The sequence below is a fragment of the Callospermophilus lateralis genome, chromosome 13, assembly GCF_048772815.1.
Source record: "Callospermophilus lateralis isolate mCalLat2 chromosome 13, mCalLat2.hap1, whole genome shotgun sequence".
Classification (NCBI taxonomy): domain Eukaryota; kingdom Metazoa; phylum Chordata; class Mammalia; order Rodentia; family Sciuridae; genus Callospermophilus; species Callospermophilus lateralis.
Window position 1 is genome coordinate 56,274,589 of NC_135317.1, and position 12,626 is coordinate 56,287,214.

Sequence of the window (12,626 nt, forward strand, 5' to 3'; positions counted from 1 at the left end):
AGATGCTAAGGGTCCAGAGACCCTGCAAGTCTGCACAGTGAGCAGTCTCTAACAGGACTGCAGCACTGTGGTTCCCTGAGTCAGCACATAAGTGACAAGGCTGGTGTCTGAATGTAGAGTTTGGAAAGTAGACTCACTTCTCATGTCATGCCAGGCCCAGTGACTAACAACTATCTTCAGGGGCTGTTACAGTGCACAGGTTTAGGTGGCTACTTATAGAGGCTTAACCATTGTCTACTCAAACAATTAAGTCACATGAAAGAAGAAATACCTCCTTACAATATTTTTACTCTTTTGTATGCTGCATTCAATTCTTATCTATGTGGACTGTGATTATTATCTACATATATTCTTCTGTTCTTTTCATATCATATGACACTACGGCACTGGCATTTCAATGAACCCATCTTTCACTTTCCATGTTTAGTCCATTACTAAATCTTGTCAATTCTACCTCCAAAATATTTCCGCAGTTGTGGAGAGCTTGTGACTGAATATTTCAGTAAGAGAATACAGTGGAAGGAAAGCTACTGGCTTAAAAGGCCATAAAGCCTCTACCTTGTTCACTAGCTTATCTGTTCCTAGAACCAGGAGCCTCCATGCTGTGAGGAAGCCCAAGTCATGTGGAGAAACCATGTGTAGGTGGCTCTTGGTGACAGTCCCAGGTGAGCCCATCCTTCAAGCCACCCTAACCAAGGCATGAGATGTGTCATAAAGAAACTTATTGGTAATTCCAGTGCCCAACCAGAAGTCAGGCTGATGAAACCCCATCAGTGAATCCTTCTAGATGAGGCACCAGACATTGTGGACAAGAAGAATGCCATTCTGTTGTGCTTTGTTCAGATTTCTAACCCACAGAATCTGTAAAAACAATTTTGTTGTTTTACTCTACTCAGTTAATTATGGAGCAATAAATAACCAGAATACCTTCAATATTGTTTTTTTGAGATAAATAAGAGATTTTTTAAAAAATATTTTTAATGGTAGATGCACACAATATCTATATTTTTATATATTTATTTTTACGTGATGCTGAGGATCAACCCAGTGCCTCACATATTCCAGGCAAGCGCTCTACCACTGAGCTACAACCGCAGCCCCAGTAAATGAGAGTTTAAGCAGTATCGTCTTAGATTGCCCAAATCATAGGCGGGGTGGGCTCGGGGTGGGGGAGTGAGGGATTCCAAGAGTCACTGTGTCCTGTGGGAATGTGTTCTGGAGACCTGTACAGATGTGGCTCTGGTGACTGTTAAATATCCAGCAAAGTACCCTGGCACATGGTCCTAAGACTCTCACCCTTGGCTGTACAGACCAGCACCCAGACCACCCATTTAATCTACTGAAATTGCTCTCTGGGAGCTGGGCCTGAGCTCCAGGAGACTCTAGCATGCCCTATCAGCTGAGAACAATTAAAAGAGTAACTGTCAACAAATAATAACTACTATTCATTACTCAATGTTAATTTATAGTCAGCATAATTATAATTTTAATGGTTATACAATTGATTCCATCAGGTTTGTAAACCATTATTTATTAAACTACTCTCAGAAATTTAGATCACTTTTAATTTTTTATTATGATACGATACATATCTTTTAGCCTGACTTTTGTTTGTTTTGCTTTGCTAAATATTTGCTTAAGATAAATTTCTAGCAGTGTAATTCTTGGGTATGAACATCTTTAAAGTCATTTGAGACCTGGAGGCTGGAAAACATTTTGCTGGTCATATAGTTGAGACCCCTTCATTTAGACAAAGGAGAAAAACTGAAGCTGGAAGAAGCAAAGCATTCAGGTGGACTGGGGCTTTCAGCCTGTGTTCCTAGCTTTTTTTTTTTTTTTTGAATTGGAGAGCAGGTACTGGGGATTGAACCCAGGGGCACTTGACCACTGAGTCACACCCCCACCCCTATTTTGTATTTTATTTAGAGACAGGGTCTCACTGAGTTGCTTAGTGCCTTGTCTTTGCTGAGGCTGGCTTTGAACTCGTGATCCTCCTGCCTCAGCCTCCCAAGCTGCTGAGATTACAGGCGAGCACCCTGGCGCCCAGCCCCTGGCTTCTTTTTTGCTTCATTAAAAATGTTCCCTTTAGGCTGGGAGAAAGGAAAACAAACATCTAGTGGTAAGAAGGGGGAGACTACATTTAGCTACTGAGAAAACAAAAGAAAAGAAAAGAAAGAAAGGAAGGAAGAAAATAACCAAAGAGGGAGAGGGAAAAATGGTGGGGTCTGCCAGCCTGGAAGAGAGCTGTCTCCTGGAACCCAGCTGAACACTGGAGTCAGACTCACAGGAGGCCAGGGCTGGACTACCTTGTTTACCTGCAGGTGCACAGTAAAGGCAAATCAATCTGGAGGTGGTGGTAGTCTGGAGTGGGAGGGCGGAATTGGGAGGTGCCCCCACCTTGCAGGCAGATTAAAAACAAATGTCTGCTGCCATTCTGGGAGCACATGCCTCATGTTTTATTCTCTTTTCCCCACACTGCCTTGGGTACTCCACTGTTCAGGACATCCTAAGGTCTGAGGCAGAGGCCTGTGTGTCAGCGTGAGTATAGAGAGGTTTCTGCATCAGAGATCCTTCAGGCAAATTTTACTTGAAAGCTTCCTTGTAAGTTCTCTTCCCTTCTATTTGACAGAGCCAGATGTGCTTGTGATCTGCAAAGGAGGATAAATGGATGGGAAGCACCGCCTGAAAGGCGCTTTGCAGAAAGGGACACCCCTGTCACCCTGAAAAGCCAGGCCTGAGGAAGGGCACACCTCCCTGCCGCCAGCACTGGCGCCCTCTGCTGGCAAGTGCCTGGCCTGTGTTCCCTGGAGACACCCCACTCAGCTGGGGCTTTGCCTCTGGGTTACATTTCTCCAGGTTCTCTGCTCTTCTTTATCACCTTTATCACAAAGATATCTTCTTGTCACCTGACAGTGTAAGGTTGGTCTGCAGGTTTTTGAACATATTTCTGGTGCCAATCCTCCTTCCTTGGCATGGTTCCTGCAGTTCCAGGAGTAAGTTTCACTCCCCAACCCCCACACTTTTCTGCTTTGAAAATCAGGTCTGCTCTCCAGGGTCAGAGTTCATTGCCATGGATCTGGAGTCTTTCTGAAGCCAGATTTAAAATTAGGCAGTCAGTGTAGTTAGGTAAATCGGGTCTAATATCGAGTGAAATCTAAAATGGAGGCCATATTGAGAATGAATTCCCAGAAAAGTTGAGCAACTCTTGAAATGAAGTCCAGGAAACAGCCCCCAGCAGATTTAAAGATAGCCCATCCCCAAGAAATGTTAATGAACAGCCCCAGCAGATTTGAAGATAGCTCATCCCAAAGAAGTGTTAATGAACAGCAAACTTGAAGTGCCCAGATTACTTCTTTGGCCCACCTGTGACCCACCCTTCGGGCCTTCCCACCTACATTCCATCACCAAAAACTATAAAATGGAGAGTCAACCGCACTTCCATGGATTCCATCTCTTGGGTCCCCTTCTTCCTCCGGGAGAAGTCTTTTCTGCTGTCCTTTAATAAACTTCTAATTTCTACTCTGACCTTGCCTCGGCGTGCTTCTTTGGTGTTATTCTTCAACATCTGGGAAGCAAGGACTCGTCACCGGTCAACAGCGGTAACATTTCCACTCACTGAAGGGGCAGACCTGCCTGTCTGACAGCAGGGTAAGTGGCTCAGTGTTAGCAAGAGGCCTGGAGCCCCAGGGCCACTCTGGAATTATAGAGCCCCCCAGTCAGGTGGGGAAGCTGCCCTCACCCTTCACCCCTCAGGCTGCTTCATTAAGGCGGGGTCATGGAGGTCATCCCCTCTAGCCCCCTCAAGTTACCAAAGGAACTGCACCTGAGAGGTCTCAAGACCGGCCAGCATCCATTCCATGGCCACACTATGCAGCCTTCATTGTGAACAGTTTACAGTGATCAAGGGAAGGAACCCTGGGACTCCTACATGTGGTTTCTGTGAAGAGCCACAGGGGTGTTCTTAGTCAAAATGCTGCTGGTCATGCTCTGTGTTCTCTTATTTGATGGTGGCTGTAACACTGGAAGTGGAGGTAGGGCAGGGGCAGTCCCTGCGCACATTTGTATAAGCGTGAGATGCAAGTGGTAAGATTAAGTTTGAGGATTTTGTCTACCAGAGAGGAAATGGGTGTAGGAAGGGCAGAGAGCTAAAGAGGCTGAAAAAATATCTGTTATCATTTGCCTAGAAAACAAAACTACATATAGATATGATTAATAAATATTGTGTTTTTCTCTGAGTGATGGGCAGAATAAGAAAGGAAATTCAGTAGTGTGCAGCTAGGTCAGTGGCTCTCCTGTGTGCATGTATGAATGATGAGACATGCTGGGCAGACAGGAAGCTGCAGCTCAGACCTGTGACGGAGGAGGACATCTGGTCCTTATCCTGAACAGCACCTACCATTGAGTTGGGGAAAACAGCTCATGTGAGACAATAAGAAAGCCCCATGTGGCCCTGGGCATAGCTCTTCAGCCCATCCAGAAGATGAGGAGTGCTTCCTCTCCCCCTGCCCCCAAACATTACATTTCAATGAATCTCTGACAAACCAGCACAATTGCTCCCAGTAGCTCTATGTCTACCTTCTCTCAGTGCCTCCCAAATGCCACACATGCACATGTCAGAGAGGCCAATTTTGGTTTAATTTCCTGCAGCAGCATATAAAATAGATTAAGGAAATATAAAATCACAATGTGCATGTGTTGGGATAAACTTATCTCTTTCCATTAAATTTTATTTTTTAATGGTAGCCTTTAAGAGCCTGCACATAATCTTTCACAGAAGACTCATCTGAAGCCTCCAAAGAGGGGAGGTGCTGCACCCATGTATAGATTCTAAATGTCACAGGAGAAATGGCAGCATAGATTGTCTGCCATATGACAGGCACATGGTTCACTAAGGAATAAAGAAAGGGCCCCCAGAACTGATTTCAATCTCATCTTTTTTTTTGAAGTAATTTTAGAATTGTGACCATATATTAAGTAAAATGAATTAAATTGAATTATGATTTAAAGTTGGAAACAATATAGCTTTCATATTAATTTTTAATACAAATATATTAAGCTTATCAAGGATCTCATATACTTTCTACCATCAGCCTGAGGAATCTAATAAATGACTTCCCCAAGCATGATTTAAATATGGATATAAAATCAGAAGGAAAAGAAATGTATGCATGATAAGAACCTCTGGAATCAGATCACAACAGGAAACATGGAAGCAAGTTTTTTTATCCTGTTCATCTCAGGATGAAAGAAGCATCTGGGGTGGGGGAGGTGACAGGGGCATTCAAAGTAGGAAATGTATGCCCTGGAGCCACAAAAAGCTCTTTACAATGGCAGCAGAAAATCCTAAAACCTTTGCTCACCCATCTGAGCCAAGCAGCACCCTGCTGACCCCACTCCACTCCTACTGTCAAGAGAAACAGCTTGTGACTCCTAGTTGTCACAGGGAAACAGCCTGTGTTAAATGAAGATGCGAAGTACTGGAGCGCCCAGAGGGACCACGGCCACCTAGGGAAAGGTCAAGAGGGGTGACAAATATGGAGAGCTCAAGTCTGTGCCTTCCGGTGGCTAGAACTATTCCACAAAAGGAGTTACTGTTGTGTCACTTTGTTTAATTAATGAATCAATTCAATGAATATTTATTAAGTATCTAAGAAGCCCTAAAGAAGTCCTACCTCCTTTCTGAGACTGTTTCCTCAACTGAATGAGAAGATCGAACAAGATAAACTTAAAGGGCAATTGGAGTACAGTGTGTTCTCCAGTGCACCACACAAGACACAGGGCTAGGAGACGGAGAACTGGTTTCATTTCCAAATACTGGTGATGATTTCCAAGTTAATCCCATCATGGTCTGAGAATTTATTTTGTATAACTTGTATTATTTTACATTTATTGAGATTTGGTTAAAGGCCCAGAATATAGTCTATCCTAATCTATATTCTGCAGATTCTAGAAAAGAACGTGCATTCTGCTGTTGGGTGGAATATTGTAAAAATGTCAGTTTAATCCTATTGGTTGATGGCATCATTGAATTTTCCGATAGTCTTGCTGATTTCCTGTCTAGTTGTTCTATCAACTATGAATAGAGGGGTTTTGATGTACCCAGCTATATTTCTGGCTTTCTCTATTTTCTCCTTTCAGCTCTATAAGTTTTGGTTGCAATATTTTACACCTTGGTGGTTTGGTGCATATATATTTAGTATTATTATGCCTTCTTGGTAGATTGACTTTTTTCATTATATAATGTTCCATGTCTCTAGTAAAATTTTCTCTGCCCTGAAATCTACTTTTCCTGATGCTTATATTGCCACTCTAGCTTTACTTTGATTATGTTTTCCTGATGCACCTTTTCCATTCTTTTACTTTCAAATTCCCAAATCCTTATAAAGAGAGCTTCTTATAGACAGCATATAATTGGGTCATATTAAAAAAATCCGTTTTGGGGCTGGGGTTGTGGCTCAGCAGTAGAGCACTCACCTAGCACGTACAGGGTCCTGGGTTTGATCCTCAGCACCACATAATGATAAATAAATAAAATAAAAGCAAAAAAAAAATCTGTTCTATTAAGCTCTACCTTTTAATTTGAATATTTATAAAATTTACGTTTTTAACAGAGCTACTTATATAACTTACAGGATAATTATTAATACATTAGGGTTTAAGTCTGCCATTTTATTTTTTCTTCATTGCTTTCTGCTCTTTTTGTTTCTATTTTCCTATTTGTGTACTTCTGTAGGTTATTCAAACATTAAAAAATTTATTAGAGATTTATAGTTACACATAGTAGTTGAATTCACCCTGACAAAATCATACACACATGGAATCAGTTCATGATTCCCCCTTCTTCCCTCCCTGCTTCTCTTTCCTCTACTCTGCTAAACTTTCTTTTGATCATCTGTTTATTTACATTTCATTTGTTCTTTTTACTTATGCAAGAAAGTTGAAATTCCCTGTGGTATATTTATATATGCACATAATGTGATTTTTAAATAATTAATTCCATATTGCCTCCCTTTCTCATCCTTCTATTCTGCCTCTTAATCTCCTTATTCTACAATATTGATCTTCTCTATATCTTTATGATATCCTACCCTTCTCTCCTCCTTTCTTTTATTTTACTTTAGCTTTCACATATGAGAGATAATATTTGACCTTTGAGTTTCTGAGTCTGGCTTAATTCACTAAGCATGATAGTCTCCATTTCTATCTATTTACCAGCAAATGCCATAATTTCATTCTTCTTTATGGCTGAGTGTGTGTATGTATACCACCATTTCTTTTGTTAAAAAAATATTTATTTTTTAGTTGTAGGTAGAACCAATATCTTTATTTTATTTTTATGTGGTGCTGAGGATTGAACCCAGTGACGATGCATGCTAGGTGGGCATTGTTCCTCTGAGTCACAACCCCAGCCCCTAAACCACCATTTCTTAATCCATTAATCTATTAATGGGCATCTGCATTGGTTACATAATTTAGCTGTTGTAAATTGCACTAATATAAACATTGAGGTGGCTGTATTGCTATAGAATGCTTATTTTAGTTCTTTTAGGAAAATACTGAGGAGTGGGATAGCTTAGTCATATGGAGGTTTCATTCCTAGTCTTCTGAGGAATCTCCATATTGCTTCCCAGAGTAGTTGTTTTAGCTGCTGTCCCATCAACAATGTATGAGTGTATCTTTTTCTTCATACCTTCACCAACACTTATTATTATTTGTATTCTTCATCATTGTCATTCTCCTGGGAGTAAGATAAAATCTTACTGTACTTTTGATTTGCATTTCCCAGATTGCTAGAGATGCCCAACACTTTTTTCACATATTTGTTGACCTTTTGTGTTTCTTCTTTTGAGAAGTATTCGTCTAGTTCTTTTGCCCATTTATTGATTGAGTTATTAAGCTTTTTGAGTTGTTTATATATTCTGGACGTTATTCCCCTATTGAAGGAGTAGTTGGCAAAGATTTTTCTTCTATCTTGCAGGCTCCCCCTTCTACTCTAACTTATTTTGCTGCAGAACTTTTTAATTTGATGTCATCCTACATATTGATTCTTGGTGTAATTTCTTGATTTTAGAAATACTGTTGAGTAAGTTAGTGCCTGAACCTATATGATGGAGTATTGATCTATGTTTTCTTCTAACAGTTGTAAGCCTTCCTATTTAATTCCTAATTATTTGTTCCATTTTGATTTGACTTTTGTGCCAGTTGAGAGACAGGGATCTAGTTTCATTTTTCTATATACAGCTATCCAGTTTTCCCAGCATCATTTGTTAAAAAGTGTGTCTTTTCTCCAAAATATTTTTTTGGCACACTTGTCAAGTAACAGATGGCTATAAGTATGTGGATTTGTCTCTGTCTTCTACTCTGTTCCATTGGTCTTCATGTCTATTTTGATGTCAATACCATGCTGGTTTTGTTATTATAACTCTGTAGTATAATTTCAGATCAGATATTGTGAGGTCTACTGCATCATTTTTCTTGCTTAGTATTGCTTTGGCTATTCTGGGTTTCTTATTCTTCCAAATGAATTTAAGAATTGTTTTTTCTAACTCTGTAAAGAATGTCATTGGCATTTTGATAAAAATTGCACTGAATCTGTATATTGGTTTTGGTAATATAGTTATTTTGACAATATTAATTCTGCCTATCAGAGTACATGGGAGGTATTTCCATCTTCTAAGGTCATCTTCCATTTCTTTCTTTAATGCTCTATAATTTTTATTGTAGAGCTCTTTTACATTCTTGATTAGATTAATTCCCAAGTATTTTATTTTATTTTATTTTTTTAGGATATTGTGAATGTGATGCTTTCCCTTATTTCTTCCTCAGCTGAATCACTGCTGGAATTTAGGAAAGCTATTGATTTATGAGTGTTGATCTTGTATCCTGCTGGCCTCATTTATATGCTCTAGAAGTCTCCTGGTGGAGTATTTTGGATGTAAGAGCATGTTGTTGGCAACCAGGGATAAGGCTTTTTCATTTCCTATTTGTATTCCTTTGATTTCCTTCTCTTGCCTGATTGCTCTAACATTTTTAGATCTCTATTGAATAGAAGTGGAGAGGGTGGACAGCCTTGTCTTGTTCCTGATTTTAGAGGAAATGCTTTTAGTTTTTCTCCATTCAGTATGATGTTGACTTTGGGTTTGTCATAAGTACCCTTTATGATGTTGAGGAAAGTTACTTCCATCTCTAGCTTCTCCAGTATTTTTAAAATGAGAGGGTGTTGGATTTTATCATCTGACTCTTCTGCATCTGTTGAGATAATCATGTGATTCTTGTCCTTAATTTTGTTAAGTGGTGAATTATATTAATTTGTATATGTTGGACCAAACTTGCAGCCCTGGAATGAAACCCACTGGCTCATGGTGTTTTATATTCTTTATGTGATTTTGAATGCAGTTTGCTTTTAATTAAAAATTTGTGCATCTATGCTAACCAGGAATATTGGCCTCTGGCAGTCTTTCCTTGATGAGTCTGTCTGGTTTGGGTATCAGAGTTTTTCTGGCTTCATATAATGTATTTAGGAGTGTTCACTCCCTTCCAATTTCATGGAATAATTTGAGAAAGATTGGTTTTTGTTCTTCTTTAAAGGTTGTTAGGACTCTGCTGATAATCCATCTGGTCCTTGGTTTCTCTTTTTCTGGAAGACTTTTAATTGCTTTTTTTCACTACTTGAAATTGATCTGTTTAGGTTTTCTAAATCTTCCTGGTTAATTTGGGCAGGTCACATACATTTAGAAATCTGTCAATGTCTTCTAGATTTTCTAGTTTATTGGATTGTAAATTTTCAAAAAAGGTTCTGATGATCCTCTGGATTTCAGAAGAGTATGTGGTAATATCACCATTTGGATCTCTAATTTGATTGATTTGGTTTTTCTCTCTCCCTCTTTTGGTCAGTTTGGCTGAGGGCTTAGCAATCTTACTTATCTTTTTGAAGAAATAACTTAGTTGCATTGGTCCTGTGTATTGTTTTTTTTAATTTTATTTTTTAGTTTTTGGTGGACACAACATCTTTATTTTATTTTTATGTGGTGCTGAGGATAGAACCCAGCGCCCTGCGCATGCCAGGCGAGCGTGCTACCGCTTGAGCCACATCCCCAGCCCCCTGTGTATTATTTTAATTCTCAATTTCATTAATTTTGGCTCTGATGTTAATTATTTCCTGTCCTCTACTGATTTTGAAATTAGGTGGTTATTCTTTTTCTAAGGCCTTGAAGTGGAACATAGCATATTTATTTGAGACCTATTATTTTTTGGGAAGTGGGAGCGACCAGGGATTGAACTCAGGGGTATTCAATCACTGAGCCACATCCCCAGCCTTATTTTGTATTTTATTTAGAAACAGGGTCTCATTGAATTGTTTAGCCCCTTGCTTTTGCTGAGGCTGGCACTGAACTTGTGATCCTCCTGCCTCAGCCTCCCAAGCCACTGGGATTACAAGCATGTGCCACTGTACATAGCGAGACTTTTTTTTTTTTTTTTTTAATGTAGGCACTCAGCTCTATAAATTTTCCTTTTAGAACTTCTTTAATATTGTCCCAGAGATTTTGATAAATTGTATCTCTGTTCCCATTCATTTTTAAGAATTTCTTGATTCCTACTCTCATTTCTCCTTTGATCCATTCTTCAATCTCCATGTGCTTCTATGGTTTCTATTATTTTTCTTGCTGTTGATTTCTAGTTTCATTCCATTATGACCTGATAGGATGCATGGGATTATATTGGTGTTTTTTTTTTTTTTTTTTTTTTGCTAAGATTTACTATGTGACCTAGAATTTGGAATTTTAGAATTTAGAATTTTGGAAAAAATTTCATTAGCTGCTGAGAAGAAGGTAAATTCAGCTGTTTTGGGGTGAAATATTCTGCAAATATATGTTAGGTAGGTCCATTTGATTTATTTAGATTGGAAATATTTATTTAGATTGGAAATATTGTTATTGATTTTATGTTTTGATGACATGTCTATTGGTGATAAGGGTATGTTGAAATCACGCTGTATTACTGTGTTGGGGTCGATCTGAGACTTATTGTCATAAAGTATTTTTTAAATGTAATTGTATACACTGACATTTGGGGCACAAATATTCACTATCACTATATCTTCTTGTTGAATTGTTCCCTTGTTTGTCTCTTTAGATCAGTTTTGCTTGAAATCTTCTTTATCAGATATGAGAATAGCTATCCTGCTTGCTTTTAGAGTCTGTTTGCATGAAATATTTTTTCCTTCCTTTTACCTTCAGCCTCTGGGTGTCTTTGCCTATAAGATGAGTCTCTTGTAAAGCGCATGTAGTTGGATCTTGTTTGATCCATTCTGCTAATCTATGTCTTTTGATTGGGGAGTTGAAACCTTTAACATTCAGTGTTAGCATGAATATGTGTTCATGGTTTCCAGCTATTTTGACTTTTTGTTGTGTAGATGTCTAATTTACCCAAAACCATTTATTGAAGAAAATGTACTTCCCATGAAATGGTTTTGATAACCTAGTTGAAAATAATTTTTTTAATATATACGTTTATTTCTGGGCTTTCTATTGTATTCTATAGGTTGAGGTATCAGGGCATTGTTTTGATTACTGTAGCTTTGTAGCAAATTTTGAAATCAAGAATTGTGAATCTTCCAATTTTGTCCCTTTTCAAGTCTGCTTTTGGCTATTTGAGGGTCCACTGAATAGTCACTGCAACCCTGGAGCCTCACATGTGACTGTTCTCTCACTTAATCAATCACAGCTGGATTGTCCCAACTCTTTTTTAAAAAGATATATATATGTGTGTGTGTGTGTGTGTGTGTGTGTGTGTGTGTGTGTGTGTTTGTAGCTGGACAAAATACCTTTATTTATTTAATTTTTTTGTGGTGTTGAGGATTGAACCCAGCACCTTGCTTGTGCTAGGTGAGTGTGCTATCGCTGAGCTACAACCCCAGCCCCTGCCCAACTCTTTAGAATGTAAGCTCCATGCTACTGGTGACCATCTTGCCACCCCAAAGAGAATGCTGCCTGAGGATAACGCCAACACAGATGACAGCTAAATAGAGAAGGAGATGGAGACAGCTGAAGACCAGATGATGTACCTGGATCTAACCATGCCTTGAGCTGATGTAACCCTGGACATTTCCTTTACATGGGCCTAGACCCCCCCCCTTTCTTTTTTCCTTAAGAAAGTTCAAATTCAATTTTTGTCATCTGCAGCCAGAAGTGTTTCAACTAATCCATGCCATAAATTGTATATCATTCTTTACAAAATGTGATACCAAATTAAGAAATGGGAAGCATCAATTTATTTATTTATTTATTTTAATATTTATTTTTTAGTTCTTGGCGGACACAACATCTTTGTTTGTATGTGGTGCTGAGACTCGAACCCGGGCCGCACGCATGCCAGGCGAGCGTGCTACCGCTTGAGCCACATCCCCAGCCCCGAGAAGCATCAATTTAAAAACACAATAAATAGAAGGAAGACCAGTGGAGTAGAGGAAGGGGAACAAGGGGAGTGAGGAGGGAATGGAAAGAGGAAGTAATGGGGATTGAAATGGAGCAAATTATTTTCCATGCATGTGATGATTTCAAAATGAAATAAACCCCACTATTATGGATATCTATAATGCAGTAATAAAAAAAATTAAAGAAAAATAA

General features: G+C 39.1%; 1 protein-coding gene across 1 annotated transcript in view; it reads right to left on the minus strand.

Annotated features, from left to right (window-relative positions):
- Positions 1-12,626, minus strand: part of Smyd3 (SET and MYND domain containing 3) — a 706,977-nt gene that overhangs the window by 398 nt on the left and 693,953 nt on the right. The window lies entirely within an intron of this gene.